The following is a 10,191-nucleotide window of genomic DNA, read 5'->3' on the forward strand; positions in this document are numbered from 1 at the left end:
AATGCAATATGCAATAGTGTTTGTGCAGTGCCATTTAATTGCAGGCAGGTAATTTTATCATACCAGGTTGAAAATCCATGCTGTGTTTTTGGAAAAAAAATCTCTTATTCTATTCTTTTGCCTGGAGCAGTATCATATGCAAATTTCCTACAAATTCTTATTCCTACAAACTTCCTAATTTTCTAAAGATTGTCTCATTCATCTTGTGATGCACCAGTGGTCTTGGTTGGTGTGTTTTACAAAGAATGCTTGAGACAAGAGATATCTATTTTTCGCCATACAAATTAGTTTATAGAGGATTTGAATCATACTTCCTGCTTGATTTCCTAGGAGAATAGAGCTTGTGGTATTTCATTGTTTTCTGCTCTTTTCATTCCTTCCCATAAGCAAACCTGACATTTGCTGTCAGATTTCAACAAAATTTCATTTTGGCTGAAAATCAATATTTGAGCCTTGTACTACCGTTCTGCTCTTGGGACTCAACATCTGACAAATTTTACTAGGTATTTTCTTTGCCCCTGCCTTGCATTCTTACACTGCTGAGACTTCAGGTTTTCCAGGTTTTTCATAAAATATCACTGATAGAAGAAAATCACTGAAGAGAAAAAAGATGCTGCAAAGGCAGAACCAAGTAAAGCCAAACATGGTGCTTGCCTCCCTCTATGCCAAAACCATGGATTGGTGGGATATTTTTGTAGCCCATCTTATTTGCACAAGTAATTCACCTCTAGCCAAATATTTTACAATGGCTGTGGACTATGTGTGGCCAATTTTTCTCCCTGTTTATCCTATGTTTGCCTGGCTAACTTGGTGGGACAGTGAGCCAGGTGCGTCCCTTTCCAGACTCTTTGGTTGTGAGTCCTCTCATCCAGCCAAAAGTGAAAGTTGAATTGCCCTCTGAAAGTATCTATTTTCCTAGGAAAGACTAGGGAATCCAGAGAGCTGGCTTAGCCTAGACATGTTGCCCATAGTAACCATGATGCTGTGATGATGCACAGGAAGGAATCCTCTGAGGGAAAAAAACCCCAAGGGACTGATGTCATTTGAAGACATGTAGGAGTGGAGAATTTAATTTTGTGTTTGCAGAGTCATTTATTGGTTTCATCTCTGCTGCAGATTACCATAGAACTTAAGGAACAGATCTAGACGATAAAAAAATTATTGAAAATATTAAATTAGAAAGTAAAAAATTAATTGCTCTCCTAATAATTTATTGCACTTGATAAATCTTTGTCTCTTTCTAAAAGTGTTAAAGTGGCTGAAGAAGAAAACCTCATCTCTTGCACTGTCAGCCGAACCTACCTCATGAAGATTAGCCAGGGCAGCAAGTTCCCATTAAATGTATCTGCCTTCTATGCAAGGGGCAGTGTTTTGACTCTCCTAAAAGCCATGACCCTTTTACCATAGATTTTAGTTGAGGCAGCAAGTTGCCAGCAAAATTCAGAATTTAGAAGGATATTTCTAATATCCAAAACTAGTTTGATCTGCAGAGTCTGAAAGACTGAGATTCACAGATGTGAATCTCTTCTGTGTGGTTGCTATGGCTGGAAAGAAAGAATTTCCCACTGCCTGTCAGGTTTTCACTGGGCTCAGAACATCTCTAGCCTGTGTTGTGTTGTTATTGTTTGGGTTTTTTTAATACTTCTTTTTTCTGTAATGTTATATGACTTTAAATATACATGAAGAATGTGTATCTCCCAGTTTACTTGGGACAGTAAGCTACAGAAAAGGCTTAATTAGGAGAATAGGAGAATATGTAATTCATGAAGTTGAGTGCTTACATCAATCACTGAGGTCAGCCAATGTTTTAATGCAGATTTACAAGAATAATGAACACAGGTAAGAATACATCTATTGAATAGTTTGCAGTCATGCCACAGGCTGACATTTTGTTTCAGAAAACATTCATTAAATTATTTGGCATAGCAACCAAATGAGTAAAAATCAAATTATTTTTGGATACACACCAAAATTTCTCTATTACTGCTGAATGCATAGTTTACTGTGAGTCACTCACATTGAATCCAAATAAGAATTTTTATGATCCAGTGGTAGAAAACAACAGAAGTGGCAGAAACAGGGGTTAAATGAAGATAAATTAAAGTAAGGGGTGTACATGCTGGACAATCCCTGACATTTGAAGGTCCCAGATCTGTTGAAAACTTTTCCACCTTAACTCTGCTCTTTTTAAACCCACCGGTTCACAACCCAACCTGTCACGTTGTATTAACATCAGCCTAAACATTCCTTTTCAAAACTTAGCTCTTTCTATGATTTGGATTAATACAGATTTTATAATTATCCTGAAATCCTGATTTCCTGTGAGATTTTTGCGTGATTTCTCACAATCATGGCTTGCAAACCTTCCACCCTGCAGCATGTGACAAGCTGTGAGCCCAGGTTGTCTCCAGGTCAGTTTTACCTCCATTTTGGATACATATACTTTGATATATATTCTGTGTATATGTATCTGTACATGTACAGATTCATATACTGTGGCTGAGCTCTGCAAAAGGGTGCATGAGGCAGCCCCAAAGGGTTTTCCTTCCCCTGGAGCTCGTGCGCTGAGAACCTGACAGAGACAGCTGAGCAGCCTGACAAAGAGAAAAGCTTGTCATGCCAACAGGAAATATTTCAATTTGGCATTTCATAGCATGAGATATTTCATTAACCTGGTTTTCCTGAATTGCAAATACTTCTGAGTTGCCTCACCAGATGGAAATTCTCTGATTGTTTCCCAGAGGAGGAGGTGTGGGCTCCCCATTCCCCCACTCACAGGTGCAGCCTTGCTGCCATGGAGGTGTGCCAGTCTCCTTTTCCTCCTGTCTTCCCAGCCAACACAACGTGCTTGGTCTGCAAGAAGCATTTCCACAAACATCGTGCTCTTTTGTTCTCTCTTGCTTTGCAGGGAGGCAATGACCCATAACTTGGGCTGTCAGGTCCTGCAGGGAGACAAAGCACTTGCTTTATGAACCAGGAGATAGCAAGGCAAGGAAACAGCAGGCAATGTAATGCCTGCCTTTCTCCAGGGCTTAGTTCACCTAGCTTGCCATGAAAACTCCTTTCCTTCATGAGGATAAACAATGAATATTAATTACCCTGCTCACTCTTTGAGGTTTTTTTTAGGACAATGAAGCCATTGCCAAGGAGGGAAATTTGTTTTGTTCCTTTTGTCTGAAAGAAACTGGGAATGTAAATTCTGGAGGTTTTAGTTCCACTCCTATAATCCTCGGGTGCTAAGCTCCGGGCTGAAAATAAGAATGAAAACCAGAGCTGCTCTTGCCTTATGAATATGTAAAAAAACATAAAATTCCACGGGAGTATCTGAACCATATTCATGGCCTTCTGAAGAATGGTGCAAGAGGAGCCTGAGTCCACTTTGCTGAACACTTCAACAAAGCATCTGGGAGATTTAAGTGCTCAGTCATCGCTCATCTCGACTTTGCTGTCATGGAAGAAAACATTACTTTTATAGCCAATCTTACTGTTATTGTCCCCACTTTACAAAGAGAAAGCTGTGACACATATGACTGAATAAAAGATCAGTTTGCAACAGTGAGTGGGGACTACCCTCTTGTTTAATGGGTAAGAAGGGCAGTAAGGTTTTTCCTTTTGTTCAGTGAAAATATTTCATCTCAACTGCCTGAATGCAGTTGTCAGTATAAACAATTCCTCATTAAAAATAAGCCCTGGCAGTCACATCAGAAGTTAACAGTTCTTCAAATGTGAAAATAAAGATAAGAACAGCTTCTCTCTATGATTTTAACAGAATTATTTGTTCAAAGAGGAAAGACTTTATCCAGGCTTGTGGTTAAGGTCTGTATCTGGGTACACATAAAATATAGGTTTTGTCTGACAAACAGCAAGCACCACCTGCAAAACCTTCAGTTGGTACTCTAATTCTGGACACAGAAAGGGTGAGAAAATCCACATCTTCATCAAAGACATTGTCTGTTATGTCAGCTTAGTATCATATCCTCTCCACCTCCCCCCCCCTCAAAAAAAGGACAATTACAATCAATCAATTTGCATATTGTGCACATTAGAAATTATGTGACCATGTGACTGGCAACTGGGGAAAGATTTATGATTTATAGGGGAGCTGCAAGCAGAGTTTGTTTCCTTTTCCTTCAAATAATTAATTTGGGGAAAAGCCTGAGGAGGGAGGCTGTACTACTGCAGCCCTAGGGTCAGAGATCTCCTGAACCCAAGAATCATCCTGGCAGGTCAGATCAAACCCTATCCAACCCAATCAGATCAAACCCTACCAACCCAATGCTCTGCCTCGAATGTTTGAAAAATTCAATTCTATTTAAGGAGGGTATGCAAACTTCAGCACTTTCAGTGATCCATTACCTTGATACTGCCCCAGCATCCACACTTCTTTTATTAAAGTCATTAAAAATATGATTAGGTGAGATGTGCTGTGATTTTTGAATTTCATTTGCCTTCCACCTTATAGATCTTTAAAATCTGAGTCACATTCTCTTGTCAGTCTCTCCCTTCAAGATCCCAGCCCTTTAAATCTCTTAGAGTAAAGCAGCTGCTTCACAGCCTTAATTTTTTGCAGTTGCCTTTGTTGGCACTTTCTCTAACTCCACTCCATTTCTCTTGAGATATGAAGGCCAGAATAACCCACAGAATTCAGTACAGGACTTGGTTATATATAGAAGCAAAATGATGCCCTTGATTTTATTCCTAGATCCCCTCCTGATGATGTTAAATATTTTATTGGCCATTTTGGCTGCTGCTCTTTATTTAGTTATTTTTTGACCTGTCAATGAGTACTCCAAGATAACTTCTCTGTTAGGTAGAAGTTGAACATAAAGGAGGTAAGTTTCACATTACTTTTGCATCACTTCATATTTCTCTGCCTTGAATATATCTGCCACCTTTCTGTCCACATCAGTTCTTTCTGTAGTTACTTGACTTTGGAATAGCACTGGACCACCAGAAAAAGCTCAGTGCTATCTGCAAACTTGGGGATTTTATTATGAAATAGCTTTAACTTATGAAAATGCTTAATTAAACTGGTTCCAGCACTAATCCCAGCAATGGGACAAGAGATTACTGATTCATGTTTGTCCTGTTGTTTCCAAGTTCTAAATAGTTTTCAATCTGCAGACTGATAGCCTTAATACTTTTTTCCTAGAAGTACCAAAGCAATTAAGACAGTTAAACAGAACAAATAATAAGATCAACAGGCACCTTAGGTACCTATTAAAGATAAGGCTTAGACACTTGAGAAACTTTCTGTCAGACACTTAGGAAATGGGAAGAGAATAACTGAAGTTAGATTTTCTGCACCTTATTCAGTCTTGTGCTCTTCGTCCTGAAACGCTGGACATTTGGTCTTGTATTCCATGTCACCTTGGACTGGTTCACCAGTCTTTGCTTTCCTCTCTTCATTATGAGCTGTTGCAAAACTAATATTAAAATTGTCTGTATAGCAATATTGAGGAACATAATATATGCGTTCTCAGATGATGTCTGAGAGCCAGTTATGGGCTATCCTTGCAGTGGTTTTATTTTTGTTTTGTGTCTTAAAGATTGTTTTGCTTTCAGTCTTGATTTCTCTGTGAAAGACACAACCAAAGTGCTTGCAAGCCAACAAGTCTTAGTGATTAACAAAAATCACCAACCAAACACAAGGGTGATGGACAAGAGCATTTGTGGTGCCAGGCCTCAAGAGCTGTAAATGCAGGCCTGTCACCTATTACCATGTGTAGCACTAGTTTAGTACCAAAGTGGGGAACCTGCCATGTGCTGATAATTTGAAAAGACCTCAGAGAGGTTGTGCTGATCGGTAGACTCACATGGATCACGGACTCCATCTAAAGGTTTGAGTTCTAAAGCTTACTTCATGTTTTATTCATGGTCTAACTGCTGTTAGATCTCATGAACAATAAGGGTCAAGCACTTTTTTCTCTTTTGGGTCACAACAAACCACAGCCTTTTATATTTTTATATTTTCTTTGTGACAATACATGTTTTCTTAAACCTGCTGCTATTGGCCAGAAGGACATAAGATAATACAGAGCAGAGGAACTTTGTTTTTCCCTGTACCTGATGGTACCTGCCTCCAAACAGACACTTGCATCTTTCCAGAATGCTTTGAGATCAATAAAGTTATTTTGATTCTCAAACACCCTGCATGGTTTCTCAGAAATTAGGTTCTATTTGCATCTATTATTTCAATTAAAATTTTTTTCCTAGTCACTTTTTCCTGAGGCATCTGTTAGGACTAGACTTTGAAAATTCATTAGGGTACTTAAAAGATTCTCTTTAATCTCCCTAATACTACAGCTGATCTGGGGATTTACTTCTCTGTCATGTTCTGGCTTGACTATTAGTCTTCTATGCCAGGTGAATCAGAGCAGCTTCTTTCTGTCCTATGGTCTCTGTGTGCCACTGTCCTGGCTCTCCAGTGTTCTCCCAACCAATACAGCTGCAAGTGGAGCCCCACAGAGCTCACCATCAGCCAGGTGTTGTGGGGACAAGTTTCCCTTCTCCTGTTACAGGACATTTGTTTTCTTTTTCATCCATTCAAGTCTCTCCTTAGGTATGTTTCTACTGTTTTTTAAGAAAAAGTGACTTTGTCCAGCCTTCCTTTCATGCAAATTCCCTTTTAGAGGTGCCCTGTAAACCATGCCTTCAATGGTCATGGCACATTCCCTTTCCATAGCACAGTGTTCAGCTGTCTTTTGATAGTTCAGACCTTGGATGTAGTTCAGACTTGGCATTATTACTCCCTTTGGTCTCTAAGTTCCACTCTGTCCTCTTTTGATGGCTTTTGAAACTCCTGCCCTCCCACTCTCTCTATATATTCATAAAGTGCACAATGCTGGCATTTCAGATTTGTTGGCAGAAAAGGTTGTTTGGTTTAGTATTCAGATACCTCCTTGATGAAGACAAAAGAAGGAAAGAAAAAAAAAGTGTATTCATATTTGAATTTCAATTAGGAACACTTAAAACCCCTAAAATGGGTGCAGAAAGGGAGTAAGGGGACAGGTCAGGTAAGAAAAAGGTTGTTGGATCAAGGGTATCAGTTTCTTCTTCAGTAAAATGCAATCAAATTCAACATTACCCTGGTAATCAGCCAGAAGACAAAACACTACAAGTCTTAAAGATCAGTTAACCTAAATTAACCTTTCTGTCTCAAAAAGTGGAAACTATTTTGTTTCACACTACCTGAACTCAAGATTTTACCATCCAGTGGGAGAAATGCTATTCACTTGCATATGAAGAGATTAATTTCTATTTTCCAAAGGTTGTAGCTATGATTACCATGGTCTTTTTAATAATTAATAACATTCAGAACATACCAAAAATAAAAAAAAAAAACTAGTCTTGTTCACCAAGTGGAAAATTAGAATGAGAGTTTTTGTAGGTTATTGCTGTCTCTATTTACTGCAGATAACAGATTATTTGAATGGTGGTTGTCCTGGGGTGACGTTATGATGCTTGTATATCCCCATTCATCTGTTCTGTACCTTTAAGACCGGCACTGAAGAGTGGAAGTTTTGTTTGGGTTTCTCTTATCAGGACACAGAGACAAGCCGTAGACAGAGCTGTTTTTTTTTACTTCCAGCTTTGGGGCTTGCTGCTTTTGCTTGCTGCTTTTGCTTGCTCTCTTTTTCTGCTCTTGCTTCTGCTCTGCTTTCTGCCTCTGCTTATTAGCTAGTTCTAGCTAAACAGTCCACATTGCTTCCTGGACTGTTTCTCCTCTCCTGTTCCTGTGACCATCTCGAACCTGCTCCGGACTGGGACCCGGGAACACCAAGGGTTCGGCTGCAGCGGCTGGCCCAGCGCCGGAGGGACTGAGAACAGAGGAACCACCCCCGAAAGAGACTTTCTGATTTTGCCATCTTTCTCAGAGCGGTGTCATCGGGTATTGTTCATTTTGTGTGCTGGGGGGTGCGGGGCCAGTCAAATAAACAGGTTCTTTCCACCTCTCTCCGAGGAATTTTTTCCCGAACCGGTTGGGGGGAAGGGCCGTGTGGGTTTCGCTTTCTGGAGGGGCCCTCCTTTGCAGATTCTTTAACAAATTTGCCCTAAACCAGTACAAATTTTTGGCGCCCAACATGGGGCTCGAACCCACGACCCTGAGATTAAGAGTCTCATGCTCTACCGACTGAGCTAGCCTACGGCCATACCACCCTGAGAACGCCCGATCTCGTCTGATCTCGGAAGCTAAGCAGGGTCGGGCCCGGTTAGTACTTGGATGGGAGACCGCCTGGGAATACCGGGTGCCGTAGGCACTTCCAAAAATTTGTACTGGTTTAGGGCAAATTTGTTAAAGAATCTGCAAAGGAGGGCCCCTCCAGAAAGCGAAACCCACACGGCCCTTCCCCCCAACCGGTTCGGGAAAAAATTCCTCGGAGAGAGGTGGAAAGAACCTGTTTATTTGACTGGCCCCGCACCCCCCAGCACACAAAATGAACAATACCCGATGACACCGCTCTGAGAAAGATGGCAAAATCAGAAAGTCTCTTTCGGGGGTGGTTCCTCTGTTCTCAGTCCCTCCGGCGCTGGGCCAGCCGCTGCAGCCGAACCCTTGGTGTTCCCGGGTCCCAGTCCGGAGCAGGTTCGAGATGGTCACAGGAACAGGAGAGGAGAAACAGTCCAGGAAGCAATGTGGACTGTTTAGCTAGAACTAGCTAATAAGCAGAGGCAGAAAGCAGAGCAGAAGCAAGAGCAGAAAAAGAGAGCAAGCAAAAGCAGCAAGCAAAAGCAGCAAGCCCCAAAGCTGGAAGTAAAAAAAAACAGCTCTGTCTACGGCTTGTCTCTGTGTCCTGATAAGAGAAACCCAAACAAAACTTCCACTCTTCAGTGCCGGTCTTAAAGGTACAGAACAGATGAATGGGGATATACAAGCATCATAACGTCACCCCAGGACAGTGGTGGAGTAATTTCTGTCTTGATTGGAAAATCACAAGAAAGAAAATATAGAATATTTTTCATAGAAATATGTATTGTTTCATGCATCTTTAGATATGTAAGTATTAGCAATCACTGCTCTGCATGTGGTCAAGAAGAGTGGCTCTATGAAAGTTGCTTTAGAGCCTGACAATTAATACATTCATTCTTTTCAACTGACTACAATGTTTTCACCTTTCACATCATCACTGTTAGAGGGAAAACATAGAACCCATTCTCCAGAGGCTACCAAAGCTTGATTTGAGAGCTGATTAGATGAGGGAGAACTGCAAGGCAATGAAATAAATGATGTGTAAGAACCTCATCCTGATACTGTGTGCCAGAGAACAAATGAGTAAAACAGTTACTGCAGCACAACAGTGATTTATGTGGTAAAAGGTTTGAGAAACCAAAACAAAAGAAAGAGTGATATGAAAAAGAGGAGCATGAAGGCAGACAAGCAAGTAATTTTGGAGGCATTGGGAAAGCAAATTTTAAGGTGAAGGCTCTATGGAAAAATCACTGGCATGGAAATGAAAAACAAATATTAATTAAGTGATGGACATGTATTGTGAGGTAAGGACAGGATTTGAAATCTACTATGCAAGAATTTACACATAGCAAACCTGGGTTGTAAAATACCTGGTCAGCAGAGACCAATTAAGTTACATTGATATGATGCAGTGGGGTGTAAGGCATAAATGCTCTGATGGAAATAGCAAGCTAGGACAATTATCTATACAATAGACTTTGTATTGATGTCAAAATTGAGAACATCTTGACAATTTTCTCCCTGGCAGGTGAGGAAATGGATATAAACATGCATGAGAACACATGAGAAGTAAAGCTCGAAATGAAAGGTTTTGCTGTGGGACAGATCAGCAGGAGGTAGCTGCACATCTGTCTTAGTGGCTGTTCATCTTGCTTGATTTTCATGTCCTTAGACTTTTTAATCTCTCTTTTTTTTAATCTCTCTTATGGGAAGAACTGTATTGCAATATTGCAAGAGCATTTTAGAAGCCAGACATACGATGCAGAAGTTCTTCCTCTGTTCTCAGGCTTAGCTAGAACCTGATTTGCCAGGCAAGAGAAGATATGTGCTTTTAAGTGAACCTTTTGTAAATGTTACCTGTATCTGAATACCTACCTTACATCCAATGTGCAAGTTAGCCTGAAAAAATGTAATAGCTGGGGTGTCAAGATTGTTACCCAGCAGCCTGGGGTCTGAGGGGCAGTGAGGTAAGGCTGGACTAAACTGGTGTAAGTAGGATG

The 10,191-nt window shown here is 40.6% G+C and overlaps 2 non-coding genes across 2 annotated transcripts; one reads left to right on the forward strand and one right to left on the reverse strand.

The window, feature by feature from the left end:
• Nucleotides 1-8,076: 8,076 nt before the first annotated feature.
• TRNAK-CUU (transfer RNA lysine (anticodon CUU)) lies at nucleotides 8,077-8,151 on the reverse strand. The gene has a single exon. It is a non-coding gene; the product is annotated as a tRNA-Lys (tRNA).
• Nucleotides 8,143-8,261, forward strand: LOC141728366 (5S ribosomal RNA). The gene has a single exon (XR_012579295.1). It is a non-coding gene; the product is annotated as a 5S ribosomal RNA (ribosomal RNA).
• Nucleotides 8,262-10,191: the final 1,930 nt, after the last annotated feature.

Source organism: Zonotrichia albicollis, chromosome 2, assembly GCF_047830755.1.
Source record: "Zonotrichia albicollis isolate bZonAlb1 chromosome 2, bZonAlb1.hap1, whole genome shotgun sequence".
NCBI classification, from domain to species: Eukaryota; Metazoa; Chordata; class Aves; order Passeriformes; family Passerellidae; genus Zonotrichia; species Zonotrichia albicollis.